The sequence below is a fragment of the Macaca fascicularis genome, chromosome 13 (assembly GCF_037993035.2).
Source record: "Macaca fascicularis isolate 582-1 chromosome 13, T2T-MFA8v1.1".
In the NCBI taxonomy this organism is placed as follows: domain Eukaryota; kingdom Metazoa; phylum Chordata; class Mammalia; order Primates; family Cercopithecidae; genus Macaca; species Macaca fascicularis.
Window position 1 is genome coordinate 21,483,963 of NC_088387.1, and position 12,054 is coordinate 21,496,016.

Here is a 12,054-nt window from a genome sequence, read left to right on the forward strand (position 1 = left end):
TTTCCAGCTAAACGTGGAGAACTCCACAGGATATGAACAGAAAAAGCCCACAGCTTTGCTAGTCCAAGATGATGCCCTGTTTGGGGCAAGTAGTGCATCTGCTGATAGTAAATAGCAGATTCCTGGATAAGATAGACACATATTGCTGAAACAATCTCTGCACACATTCCTAGTGACCTAGAAGCTATAGATATCAGTGATGAGAACCAGGAGTTTTTGTGCAAAGTAAAACCAGAGGGAGGTAGGAAGTAGCTGCATTTTGTATGCACTTTGCTTTTTAAACTACACACACATGGGTTGACAGAAGATAGATGTATACACTCCAGATATTTGAGCAAAACGTCTCAAATCATTGGTGACCACTTCGCTGTGCAGACACATGTGCAGTTCCTATAAATTCAAACTAAAGATTGATATTAAAAATAAAAGGAAGCAGAGATATCTGTGGTCAAACACCATGTGAGATACAGATTTTTCAATATCATGCATGAAAATACATTCAATACATCTAATCCACTGAACATTATAGCTCAGCCTATCCCATCCTAAATGTGCGCAGAACACTTACATTAGCTTTTTGTTGGTCAACGTTATCTTACACAAAGATTATCTTACAATAAACTGTTGAATACCTCATGTAATGTACTGAATCTTGTACTGAAAGAGAAAATACAATAGTTGTATGAATACTAGAAGTTCTATTTCTACTTGAATGCATATCACATTCACACCATCTGAAAGTCAAAAAACCATAACTCAAACTATCTTAAGTCAGGTACTATCAGTAAGTTCAGACAAGTAACTAAGAAGAAAATTTAAAAATAATCAGGAAAAAAAAAAAAAAAGAAAAGAAATTCCAGGCCTGGCATGGTGGCTCAAGCCTGTAATCCCAGTAATTTTGCGTAATCAGATGGACCCTGAGTCACCCAAAATAAAACAAGAAAGATACTCTCAATGGTCCCTGAAGCATCTGAGAGGAACCAAAATGAGTAAAAAGGGCCTTCACAGAAAAGGAGGCTCACTATCTACAAAAGAGACATGAAAAAGGCCAGGGAAGTCTTATGCACCCTGATTGGTGTATTTGTTAGGTTAAGCCACATCGCAGACCCAAATGTCTTTGTCTGAAAGGCACAGACAAAGGAATAGGGCCAACGTCTCCACCAGAGACTACTGGCACTATATTCCTCTCAAGATAAAAGGTGAAATAAAGGAATTCAGACTTCTCTGGGATTTTTATATGCTGTAATCCACCTGTCAATATTCCCAGGTCCCCTCAGAAAAAATTAAACTGATGACATCAGAAAGTGTCAGGACAAATGAGGATCCTGTGGTGAGTATGTGCTCATGTCCTGATCTGCATGTGGACCATTCCCTTTGGGCCACGTTGGGAACTGGTGATCATGACTCTCACTGCAGAGTGCAACAGAGGTACTGACATTTTGCTGCTGTGCCACAGAACATCACTGCTGCCTGAGGGGCTATCCCCACTCATAGCTAAGTATTCAAGGCATGACAGTGGGGCATATCCACTCCTGCATGCCTCCTAAGCTTCCCAAGCCCCAGAACCTTATTCAGCAAAAGCAGGACTGCATATTCAATGGAAATTGGAACACTACCTAGTTAATTTAATAGTTGCTACAAAAAGATTAAAATGTCACAAAGCCTGGTGTCACAGTGGAACAATCCACTTTGGCAGACCAACGATGGACTGTTGAAGGATGAATGTCAAAGCCACCTGAAAATGAAACCGAGGAGGTATCCCAGGTACAGTTACGAGGAGGTATCACAGGTATAGTTAATCGTTGTTGGTCCTGGTGGCATCCACTAATAAGATGGAGACCCACAAGCTAGTAGGTATTTTTGTGTACTGGGGAGAAACCTTACCTGGGTGTTCTTTTTGTCACGTTAGTCAAAATGATGAACAAACTTGCCATCCTTGAACGAGGCCCTTTGCAACGGTACCCTTGGAATTTGTTCAACAAGGCATGACTGAGGCACATCTTTTAAACCTTTAGAGCCTATTTCCTTGATGGAAATCCAGGTGTCCGCCATTTCTATGCATGCAGACTGAAGCCTGTGGCAACAGCAGACACCAGTTGTGCCTCTTTTGAAAGGCCACTCCTTGCTTGCTGTAGGAAACTGATAGGGGCTGAGTGTCTCAGAGCTAGAGTATCAGGCATGACGCCACTACTTTAACTACCCATTCTCACCTTGGTGCCTACAAACACAATCAATAAAGCTGGAAAGGCCCAACAGATCCAAATTATTAAATGGAAACGATGCAGTCAGAATTCGCCCTAATCCAGTTCCCATAGGATCCATGTGCAAATGAATGAATTCCTATAAACAAATGACAAGTCTCCTAGAAGGGAACGAATGACCCATAGGGAACAATGTAGCTTCTCCTTTGGCCACAATGAGCCAAAGATTCAGAGACATGCCTGTGTCGGTATGGCATGGGGACCTGATGATTGTACAAAACAGATGCCAGTGGGTCCATTGGGTGTGACCACCATTAAGCCAGGGAATGGCATCTTTTGACTGACACTGAACATGGACATTCTGCCCAATGGGCCAAACTACATGCAATTACAGTAGCCATGCTGACTGCCCCTACACTATATTTTACTCCATTTCCACTAAATCATAGGCCATTGTCAACAACCCAGCTACCTGGTCAGGAAAATAGCAACTGAGTGACCGAACTATTAAAGGATACCCTGTGCAGGGAAAAGGACTATGACAATAGTTTGCTTCCTGGACAGCTAAATATGTGTCACACAATTAGATGCTGGGACTACCATGGCCACCTTCGAGAGGAATTTATGTCATGTTTTTGAATATTCCATGAGACTTCACTTTGACCAAGAAACAACCTCACTACATAATCAACATGACAATGGGAACGTTCTCCTGGAACATAATGGATGTTCCATGTGATTACCAACACCTAACACTGCCTGCTGTACCTGGATAAAAACCTCAGGTATCCTAGAAATACAAGTAGAGGTGATCCTGACACAGGCTCAATGACTACAGACAATGGGGCATCTGAAAGATCCCCCTTTCACCTCTTTAGCTGCAGTGGTCCTCAGAGCTGCTCTGAAAGGGTTTCTTGGATGGGAGGAAGGAGACTGGGATGACAGTTCCAGAACAGCACCCTGTGCTTCCCATTCCCACCCCTGCCATTAGGTCCTACGGGATTCCTCGTGGCCCATCATTTCTTCCAAAACCTTTGACATCTCACATGGGTCACAGAATCTAGTTCATAATATTTTTGTCACAAATAACTTTTCTGAATATCATTTGTCCTCAACTATGTAACTAGTTTACTGACAAGAGAAATTATTTTGTGAATCTGGCCTAGTAATGGATGAATCTGGCCTGAGATCTCCTTCATTAATATCCATGAAAAGACTCACAGTCAAGACTCACTGGGACTCAGCATCTTTAATCCTATATAAGATGCTAAGTCACAATCCTGACACTAGATGGTAGACAAACCCCATAATAACCTTAAGATCTAAGCCTGATCATAGAAATACTGGGAGAGCTTAGGAGTGATAATGTTACATTGTCAATAGCCCCTAAAGCTGGAATGTGGTCTCTGTGTTACCTAGAGTACCTGGGAGGAGTTGCCAGTGTCCTGAGTTATGGGAACCACCTCTGCGCTCTGTGCTCTGAGACTAGAAGCCCAGCCTTGCCTTCATGCCCGCCTTGGCTGTGTCCCCAAAGTCCACCTACTATGGAGCAAATTGTGCTTCAGAAATTCTGATCTTGAATCTCTAACCTCCAGTATAGCTGCATTTGAAGATAAAGCATATAAGGTGGTAATTGGGGTTAAAGGAGATGATAAGGGTGGGGCCCTGATTCAACAAGATTAGTGTCTTTATAAAAAGAGACCCCATTGAACTCTCCTCCACCCCCAACCTCCATGCATGCAGTGAGGAAAGGCCACGTGAGGACATGGACAGAAGGTGGCATCTGAAAATCAGAGGGAGTGTCCTCAGCAGAAAGCAGATCTTCCTGGATCTTTATCTTGGACTTCCCAGCTTTCCAAACTGTTAGAAGTAAATGTCCTTCCTTTAAGCCATCCAGCCCAGGGAATATTGGTGTGGCAGTCCCAGCAGACGATCTACTGCCCCCACCTTCTCTAAGCAGGATCAGCCTCAGGAGGCACCTTGTGGACTTTGGACCCATCTTTTCTTCTCTTCCACCTTCTGTTCTGACTGCCTGGTGATGAAGGGGGACTGAAGCTTCATCCTCAGATAGTTTGTATTAAACATGAACATTTCTTTGATGATGAAGTGGTTAGCCTGCTTTTTCTCTTTCTGATCAGAATTGCATCAAAATGAAAGAACTGCTTGCTTCGTATTAATATCTGGGCATCTGCATGTTTGCTTCCCACTTGGATAATAGTCAGCATGTTGTGTGGATACCATCTCCAGCCCCCTCCCTGTGTCCCAAGTGAGAGGGTCACTGTCACCTGCAGGGCTTGCTGGACTATGAACAGCATCCTAGTCTGGCACCAGCAGAAACCAGGCCTTACTCTGAGCTCCCGCTGGCTCCTGCTGCCCCGCTGGACATGATCCCTGACTGGGTCAGGGGCAGCAGGCCTGAACAGATGTCACTCTGGCCATCGGCAACCAAGATGCCTTCAGAGGTAGGTGCTCCCTCCTCCTGTCCCCTGTCATGCACAAATCTTCCCTAGCAACGGCTCTGCACAGGAGCTGCTAAGGGTCTGAAATCTTCTGAGGGAAACAGGCTGGGGGACACCTCTGAATTCACATCTCCTCTTTGCCTCACATCCTCTTCCCACCTCCTTTATGGACACCTCTAGTATATCTTGTGGGCATCACTGCCTGGTGCATGTCAGGATGTTTTCTCCCACTTCCTACTCTGAATTCATGATGCAAATTCATCTTCACTTCATACCTCGGCGGGCCACGCCTTGTTTCTCTTATGCACATGGCCCGGCACATTGCTGAACCCATAGTTCTGGCCCTACTTGATGAATCTCTGTGGAAGGGTCATGGTTGGCAAGTCGTGGTTACTGGAGACCAGAAAGTAAAATGTCAAATATTAAGAAGCTTGTGCATGGAGTAGACATAGACCATTGTCAACAGAGTCCCAGCAGCTGGCAGCTGGTGAGGTATGAAAGCTGGGCAGAGAGATCCCACATCACCCCAGCCAGAGGGGAAGTTGGAAATGAGCCTTGGAGGGTCTTCATCCGTGACCATGCAGACTCTGAGCCACATGTGCTGCTTTCTGTGATGGAAATGACCAGAAGAGGACTTGTCTATGCTGAGCTCTGGTGAAAAAACTTCCCTCCATTCAGGGCCCAGACTCACTATCCATCTCCTGGGCATCTGCTGCTCTGTGATTCCACATACCCCACATCAGGTCACTCATCATCCTCACCAATGAGCAGCTCTCTGCTCTCAGCCCAGGGGAACATGGAAGAGGGTCCTGAGCTTTATCACTCTCAGGGACGGTGATAAGAAAGGGGCCATCAGGTGTTGCACCTGGTGTTCATTTTCAACGTTCACGTTCAATTTATTAAAGTTTAAAACTATACCTTATACTAGTAATCAAAGTTCTCTTTATATTTAAACATACATCACATATTTTTTCATTAAAAAATACATAGCATATACAAATATAGAAATACAACTTATTGTTCAGTTCCCACCTATGAGTGAGAACATGCGGTGTTTGGTTTTCTGTTCTTGTGATAGTTTGCTAAGAATGATGGTTTCCAGCTGCATCCATGTCCCTACAAAGGACACAAACTCATCCTTTTTTATGGCTACATAGTATTCCATGGTGTATATGTGCCACATTTTCTTAATCCAGTCTGTCACTGATGGACATTTGGGTTGACTCCAAGTCTTTGCTATTGTGAATAGTGCTGCAATAAACATACGTGTGCATGTGTCTTTGTAGCAGCATGATTTATAATCCTTTGGGTATATCCCCAGTAATGGGATGGCTGGGTCATATGGTACATCTAGTTCTAGATCTTTGAGGAATCGCCATACTGTTTTCCATAATGGTTGAACTAGTTTACAATCCCACCAACAGTGTAAAAGTGTTCCTATTTCCCCACATCCTCTCCAGCACCTGTTGTTTCCTGACTTTTTAATGATCGCCATTCTAACTGGTGTGAGATGGTATCTCATTGTGGTTTTGATTTGCATTTCTCTGATGGCCAGTGATGATGAGCATTTTTTCATGGACTCGGGAAGCGGAACATCACACACCGGGGCCTATCATGGGAGGGGGGAGGGGGGAGGGATTGCATTGGGAGTTATACCTGATGTAAATGACGAGTTGATGGGTGCTGACGAGTTGATGGGTGCAGCACACCAACATGGCACAAGTATACATATGTAACAAACCTGCAGGTTATGCACATGTACCCTAGAACTTAAAATATAATAATAATAATAAATTAATTAAAAATAATAATAATAATGTCATTTTTCTGTTTAAAAAAAAAGAAATACAACTTATTTCCAAAGCATTATAACTATTCAATATGTAAAGTTTATATTAGATATTTATATTACATACACACATAATTTTACATTTATTTGTGTGATATGTGGTCCTTTTCTTTCCAAGCAGAACACAGTCAGGCTGAGTAAAGACTCTGAGGACATTTGCTGACCCTCCCTCTTTGGCTCTAACAAGGTCCCAGTCATTCAGGACCAGGGAAAGCACAGCTGACAGCACCCATCCCAGGAATCCAGAGCCACTCCTGTAGTCTGGGTCCTGAGACTTTCACTCTTGCCAGGCTGTGGGATATATGCTTAATGCAGCTGCTGTGAATTTGTGAGCAGTTTCCTTCCCTCAAGCCCCTGCCAGGCAGCCCTGTGGGCAGGGGCTGTGGTTCCTCCCAGGTCCTCAGCCCTGTGGTTCAGGAGAGCAGATGCCTTCCTCCACAGCTCAGGGCCAGCACCTGGCAGCTCTCAGGCACTGCCAGCCTGACCTTAGCCTTGGGCTAAGGACCCTATTCCAAATATCTTCTCATTTATTGCAGTACCTGAAAGTCTGTCTTGTTCTTAAACTCAAAGTCCACATTACCATAATTGCGAAAGCTAGCATTTGCCACCTGGAAAATTAGAAATGTGAATTCATTGTCCTTCTCAGAGCCTGGCCTCCTCCAAGCCCACCAGGTAAAGTTGCCCATATCTTCTCTTCTCTCCACACAACTTTACTTAGAACAATAGTGAAATGTAACGGGTGGTAGAGCCTATATCATCTGCACAGAAGCCATCCTCTTCTGTTTTGCTGCCTAGGGCACCAGCTCTATCCTGCTGGGCATGGTGAGGTCAGTGAGCCTCTCCCAGCCTGGGACAGGAGCAGGGATTAAGAGAACATGTGACGAGCTCCACAATGCAATGTCAGGGGAGTGAAGGAAAGGCAGGGACTCTGGGAAGAATTTGATCCTTCCTAAGAAGATGGAAGGTGAAGAGCTTTGCTTCACCTTCTGAAATCAATCATTTTATTTTAGATTTGGGAGCTGGGACACATGTTTCATTTCCCTGACTCCTTCCACATCTCCTCTGTCTCTTACGATAGCTTTGACTCAGTCTGTCCCTCACAGATTGTGTCCTGAAAATCTAATTTTCCCTCCTAATATGAAAACAAACCAACAAACAAAACCCTCTTACTCCTATCATGTGCTGTGAGATCTGACCCTGAAACTCTGTGATACCCAGATCGTATAAGAGATCATCATGGGACTTTATCCAAGAGATTTTCTAACTAAAAAGAATTCTTGTGCTAGCTCTTCTCTCAGAAAAATTTTCTCTGTCTCTTGACAAAACTGACACCAGAAACAAGGTGGAAATAGTTCCAAGAACAGAGGACAACCATGCGCTCAGTGAGGTGAAAGACATCTCTTCCCCTTGCATTAGTTTCCAATGCTGTTGTTTAAATCGTCACAGTCTTATTGACTTCCCACAACATAAATGTATTATCCTGTAATTCTAGAGATCAGAAGTCTCACTGAGCTAATGTTAAGGTGTCAGTAGGACTGTATTCTTTCTGGAGGCTGCAGAGACGAGAACTGTATTCTCTACTTTTTATCTTCCAAGTGCTCCCATATTTCTGCTTCCATGGCCCCTTCCTTCCTCAAACCACATTCCTCCCCATTGTCCCAGCTCCTCTCTGACTGTAAGCGTCCTCCTCTATTTTAAGGACCTTTGTGATTATATTGGTTTAATCTTAATAGCCAGGTTTCTAATTTTAAAAGTCCTTAATTTACATCTGTCAAGTTGTCTTTTTGCTGTGTAAGGTAGAATTTTTATGATATGGCTCTGATGACTGGAGGAGCACCAGGGTTCTTGATCTCATGCCAGTTTGGATAAAACAACACAGACACGAGTGGAGTGGTTTTAAGGAGAGAAAGGTTTAATACGCAAGAAGGAAGGAAGAAGAAAAAACCTCCCTCCTACAGAGACAGAGAAAGGCGGGATTCAAACCAAGAGAACACTTCATGTGCAGCAGAAAAGAGGCTATTGTATGAGGAGGCTGGAGGAAGTGGTGTCTGATTTGCATAGGGTCTGGGGATTGGTTTGACCAGGCATGTCAGTCATGTAGCCTGCAATGTAACTGGCTTTCCCACCATAGCCTTTTAATATGCAAACGCAGGTTGCCAAAATATTCTATACACATGGGGATATATGGGGGCAGCCATGTTGTCAGGCATATGTGGGAGAAAGGAAGAAGATGGTGGGAATCGCCATGTTTGGCTGGACTCAGTTTCTAATGGCCAGAATTTGCATATCAAAGCTTGCCAGCCTGGCTCTTAGAGCCAGGGCTTTCCTGCTAGACAAGAAATGTTTCTGGAGCTACTTTAAAAGAAACAAAACCTTCCCAAGGACCCCTTTTCCTCTCTATCTGCCTAAAATAATTTCTTAATAACTCCTATAACACTTGGGTTCCAGAGACAAGGACATGGACATCTTTTGGAGTGGGGACATTAATCATTCCACTGCCATAAACATATTCCCCAAAATTGTCCTTCTCAAAAGTAAAATTTAAAAAATCTCAAAGTATTTTCATGAAACAAGAGAGCTGGACCAAATCTTAGACTCAGGTTCCTTTCAATTGTGAGCTTTAACTGTTAAAGTATGATCACTCCACTGTGTCTAATGTAGATTTATTAATATGTAGGCAGTTTTAGAGGATTTTTAAGTTTGTGACCCAGTGTAAACAAAACAGTCTCTGAGACAGGTCTCAATCAATTTATAGGTTTGTTTTGCCAAAGATAAAGCTTATGGCCTGTGACACAGCCTTAGGATGTCCTGCAAATATGTGCCCAAGGTGATAGGATTACACGTTGGGTTTAAACACTTTGGAGAGACAGAAACTATGAGGAAAGATATAAATCAATACATGAAAGATGTATATTAGTTTGTCCTGGAAAGGTGGGATATCTTGAAGCAGGGGCTTCCAGGTCGTACATGGATTCAAAGGTTTCCTGACTGGCCACTGGTTGAAAGAGTTAAGCTCTACCTAAAGACCTGAATTCACCATAAAGAAATACTTGAGTTAAGATAAAGGTGTGTGGAAGCCATCGTTCTTGTCATGTGGAAGAATCCTGTGGGTAGCAGACAAAGTAGATGGTGAATTGTGTCTATCAGACATTTAAAAAAAAAAAAAAAGAAAAAGTCAGACTCTTAGGAAAAGACTTAGTAAGGGGAGGAGATTCTCTCAAGAATGAAAATTTCACTCACTACAGGCAACTTTGCAGGGCTACTTCAGAATATGATGAAGAAATATTTTTAGGGTAAAATATTTAGATTTTCTCCAGGGCCTATTCTCTGTCATGTTGGAGTATGGTATCTTATTGCTACAAAGCATCTGTTTTGTCAGTCTAAAGATCTCCTTTGTAATGATAATGCTGGTCAGTTGTGTCTGAACTCCAAGGGAGGAGAGTATAATGAGGCACATCTAAACCCACCTGCCAGTCATGGCCTAACCTAGTTTTCCTTTTTTCTTTGAAGTTCTGTCTGCCACAAAAGGAGACCCTTCAGCTGGTTGGTGGCTTACAACTTATTTTTTTGTTTTAACAAACAGAGAAAAAAAAAAATCATAGCATAAATTCAATCTAAAACAGATTGGCTAAAAAAATTAAGTGCTTCCTGAATATTCCTACATGTCAAAGAGAGAGAAGTGATAAGAATAAAGATGGGAAATACTTGTCATAGAAAAGATAAACAATTTATTTTACTATGTTAGATCGGGTCCACCAGCAATGAGGATTCCTGCTTACGCAGCAAATTTACACTGGGAGGAAGGGAGGAAAGGAGGAAAGTGAGGAAGGGAACAGAAGATGAATGATAAAAGACACATCAACAACCCACCTGACTCGGGATACCTGAAGATCAACCACATGTGGAAACATGGATTAATTCCTCTGGGCTGTTCCACCTGAGAGATGAGGAAGCTGGGGTATGTATACACCTCATCCTGTCCTCACTGATTGTGAACTGTCCCTCTTGTTGCATTTCAAGCTGCTATAACAGGTTCCTTGTCACTGTGTAATCCATAAAGGACAGAAAAGAATTTTCCCACACTTTAGGGGAATGGGAAATTTAAGGTCAAGGCATGGGCAGGTTAAGGTCTGCTTTCTCTACTTTCAAGATGATGTCTGGAGCATTGACTCCTTCAAAGAAAGAAAGGCCTTGTCTTAACATGACAGATGACCAGAAGAGAGAAAAAAATTCAAGTCCCATAATCTCTGTTTGTTGTGTCATTAATGTATTCCCTAGAGGGCACCACCCTCATGACCTAAACACATCCCAATAGGCCCCACCTGGCAATACCATTACACTGAGATTTAACTTTACAACAGATGGATTCTGGAGGACATAGTCAAACCATAGCACTTTTCTAAGGGATACACATTCCAGGCCATCTGGCCAGCAAAGCAAGCAGGCAGATCTCTCTGCTTACAAAGCAGCAGGAAGGTTTGTGCACAGGCTACAGCATTGTGATTTGGCTCCACTAGTCAGGCATCAGTAAAATTTTGTAGAGCCCTAGGCTGCAGCCCACTGATGCTGACATTGTTGGATCCACTTCCTCCGCTACTGAGCCTGGCTGGGACATTTTTAGGCACATTAGAGATATTACATAAAATCAGTGCAAATCCCTGTCCAGTTTCATCTGGATCCAACTGATTTCTCCATGTACATGAGCAGTTGCATGATAAAAGATTGACTTTTTCCTAAAGATGTTAACAGAGAGGCTGGTGTTTGGGTCAAGATGATGTCCCCAGTCACTGATAAAATGTAAAAGAGGAAAGTGTCATTGATGGTGCATGGCAGGGACATGCTCCGTACAGTGACCACCCGCATTAAGAGAGATGAACATTGGGAAATAATGCTCAATGGCAGAAAAGAACGTAGACTATGAAGGTGCACAAAACAAGAATAAGGTGAAGCCCATTTAGTCTCTGGGTATTAAAGAGACCTGTCACTCTTGATAATGGTGAATCTGTGAGTGCTGCATGCACTGAGAAAATTCAGTGTCATCTTTGTGTATTTGTAGTAAATTGCTTGAACTTATACTGGTAAGAACAATGGCTTAACATCATCACCTAATACTTACAAATATATGTAGCATCATATCAATATATTTTATTTGTGATTTTTTTGAAAGGAACAATGATAAATTTACAGAAAAGTTGCAAGTATTTGACAAATACCCCCTTCCCTAACCAGAATCAAAGGAGAGTCTTTTAAATGCCTTAGAATTGTATCATCTAAAATTTTACTATGTGTTTCCTACAAAAAGTAATATCCTCCTAAGTACTCCCCATACACCAATGAAATACGTTACTCCATCAACTCCTAAGGAATATTTCAAATTGTCAAAAAAAAAAAACAATCTAAACAATGTCTCTCATAACAAAGTAGTCCCCAGTAGATACACATTCTCTGCAGACAAATTTCTGCTACCCTGATCTTACCTGGGACACCTGGGGACACTGAGTCGCTGCTGAGTTACTGACATGAGCCAGCCCTGCAGCTGTGCCCA

The 12,054-nt window shown here is 42.7% G+C and overlaps 1 protein-coding gene across 7 annotated transcripts in view; it reads left to right on the forward strand.

The window, feature by feature from the left end:
* The window catches only part of LOC102116898 (immunoglobulin kappa variable 2-30), a 970,872-nt gene that overhangs the window by 328,122 nt on the left and 630,696 nt on the right, over positions 1 to 12,054 (forward strand). The gene's annotated exons all lie outside the window — the stretch shown is intronic.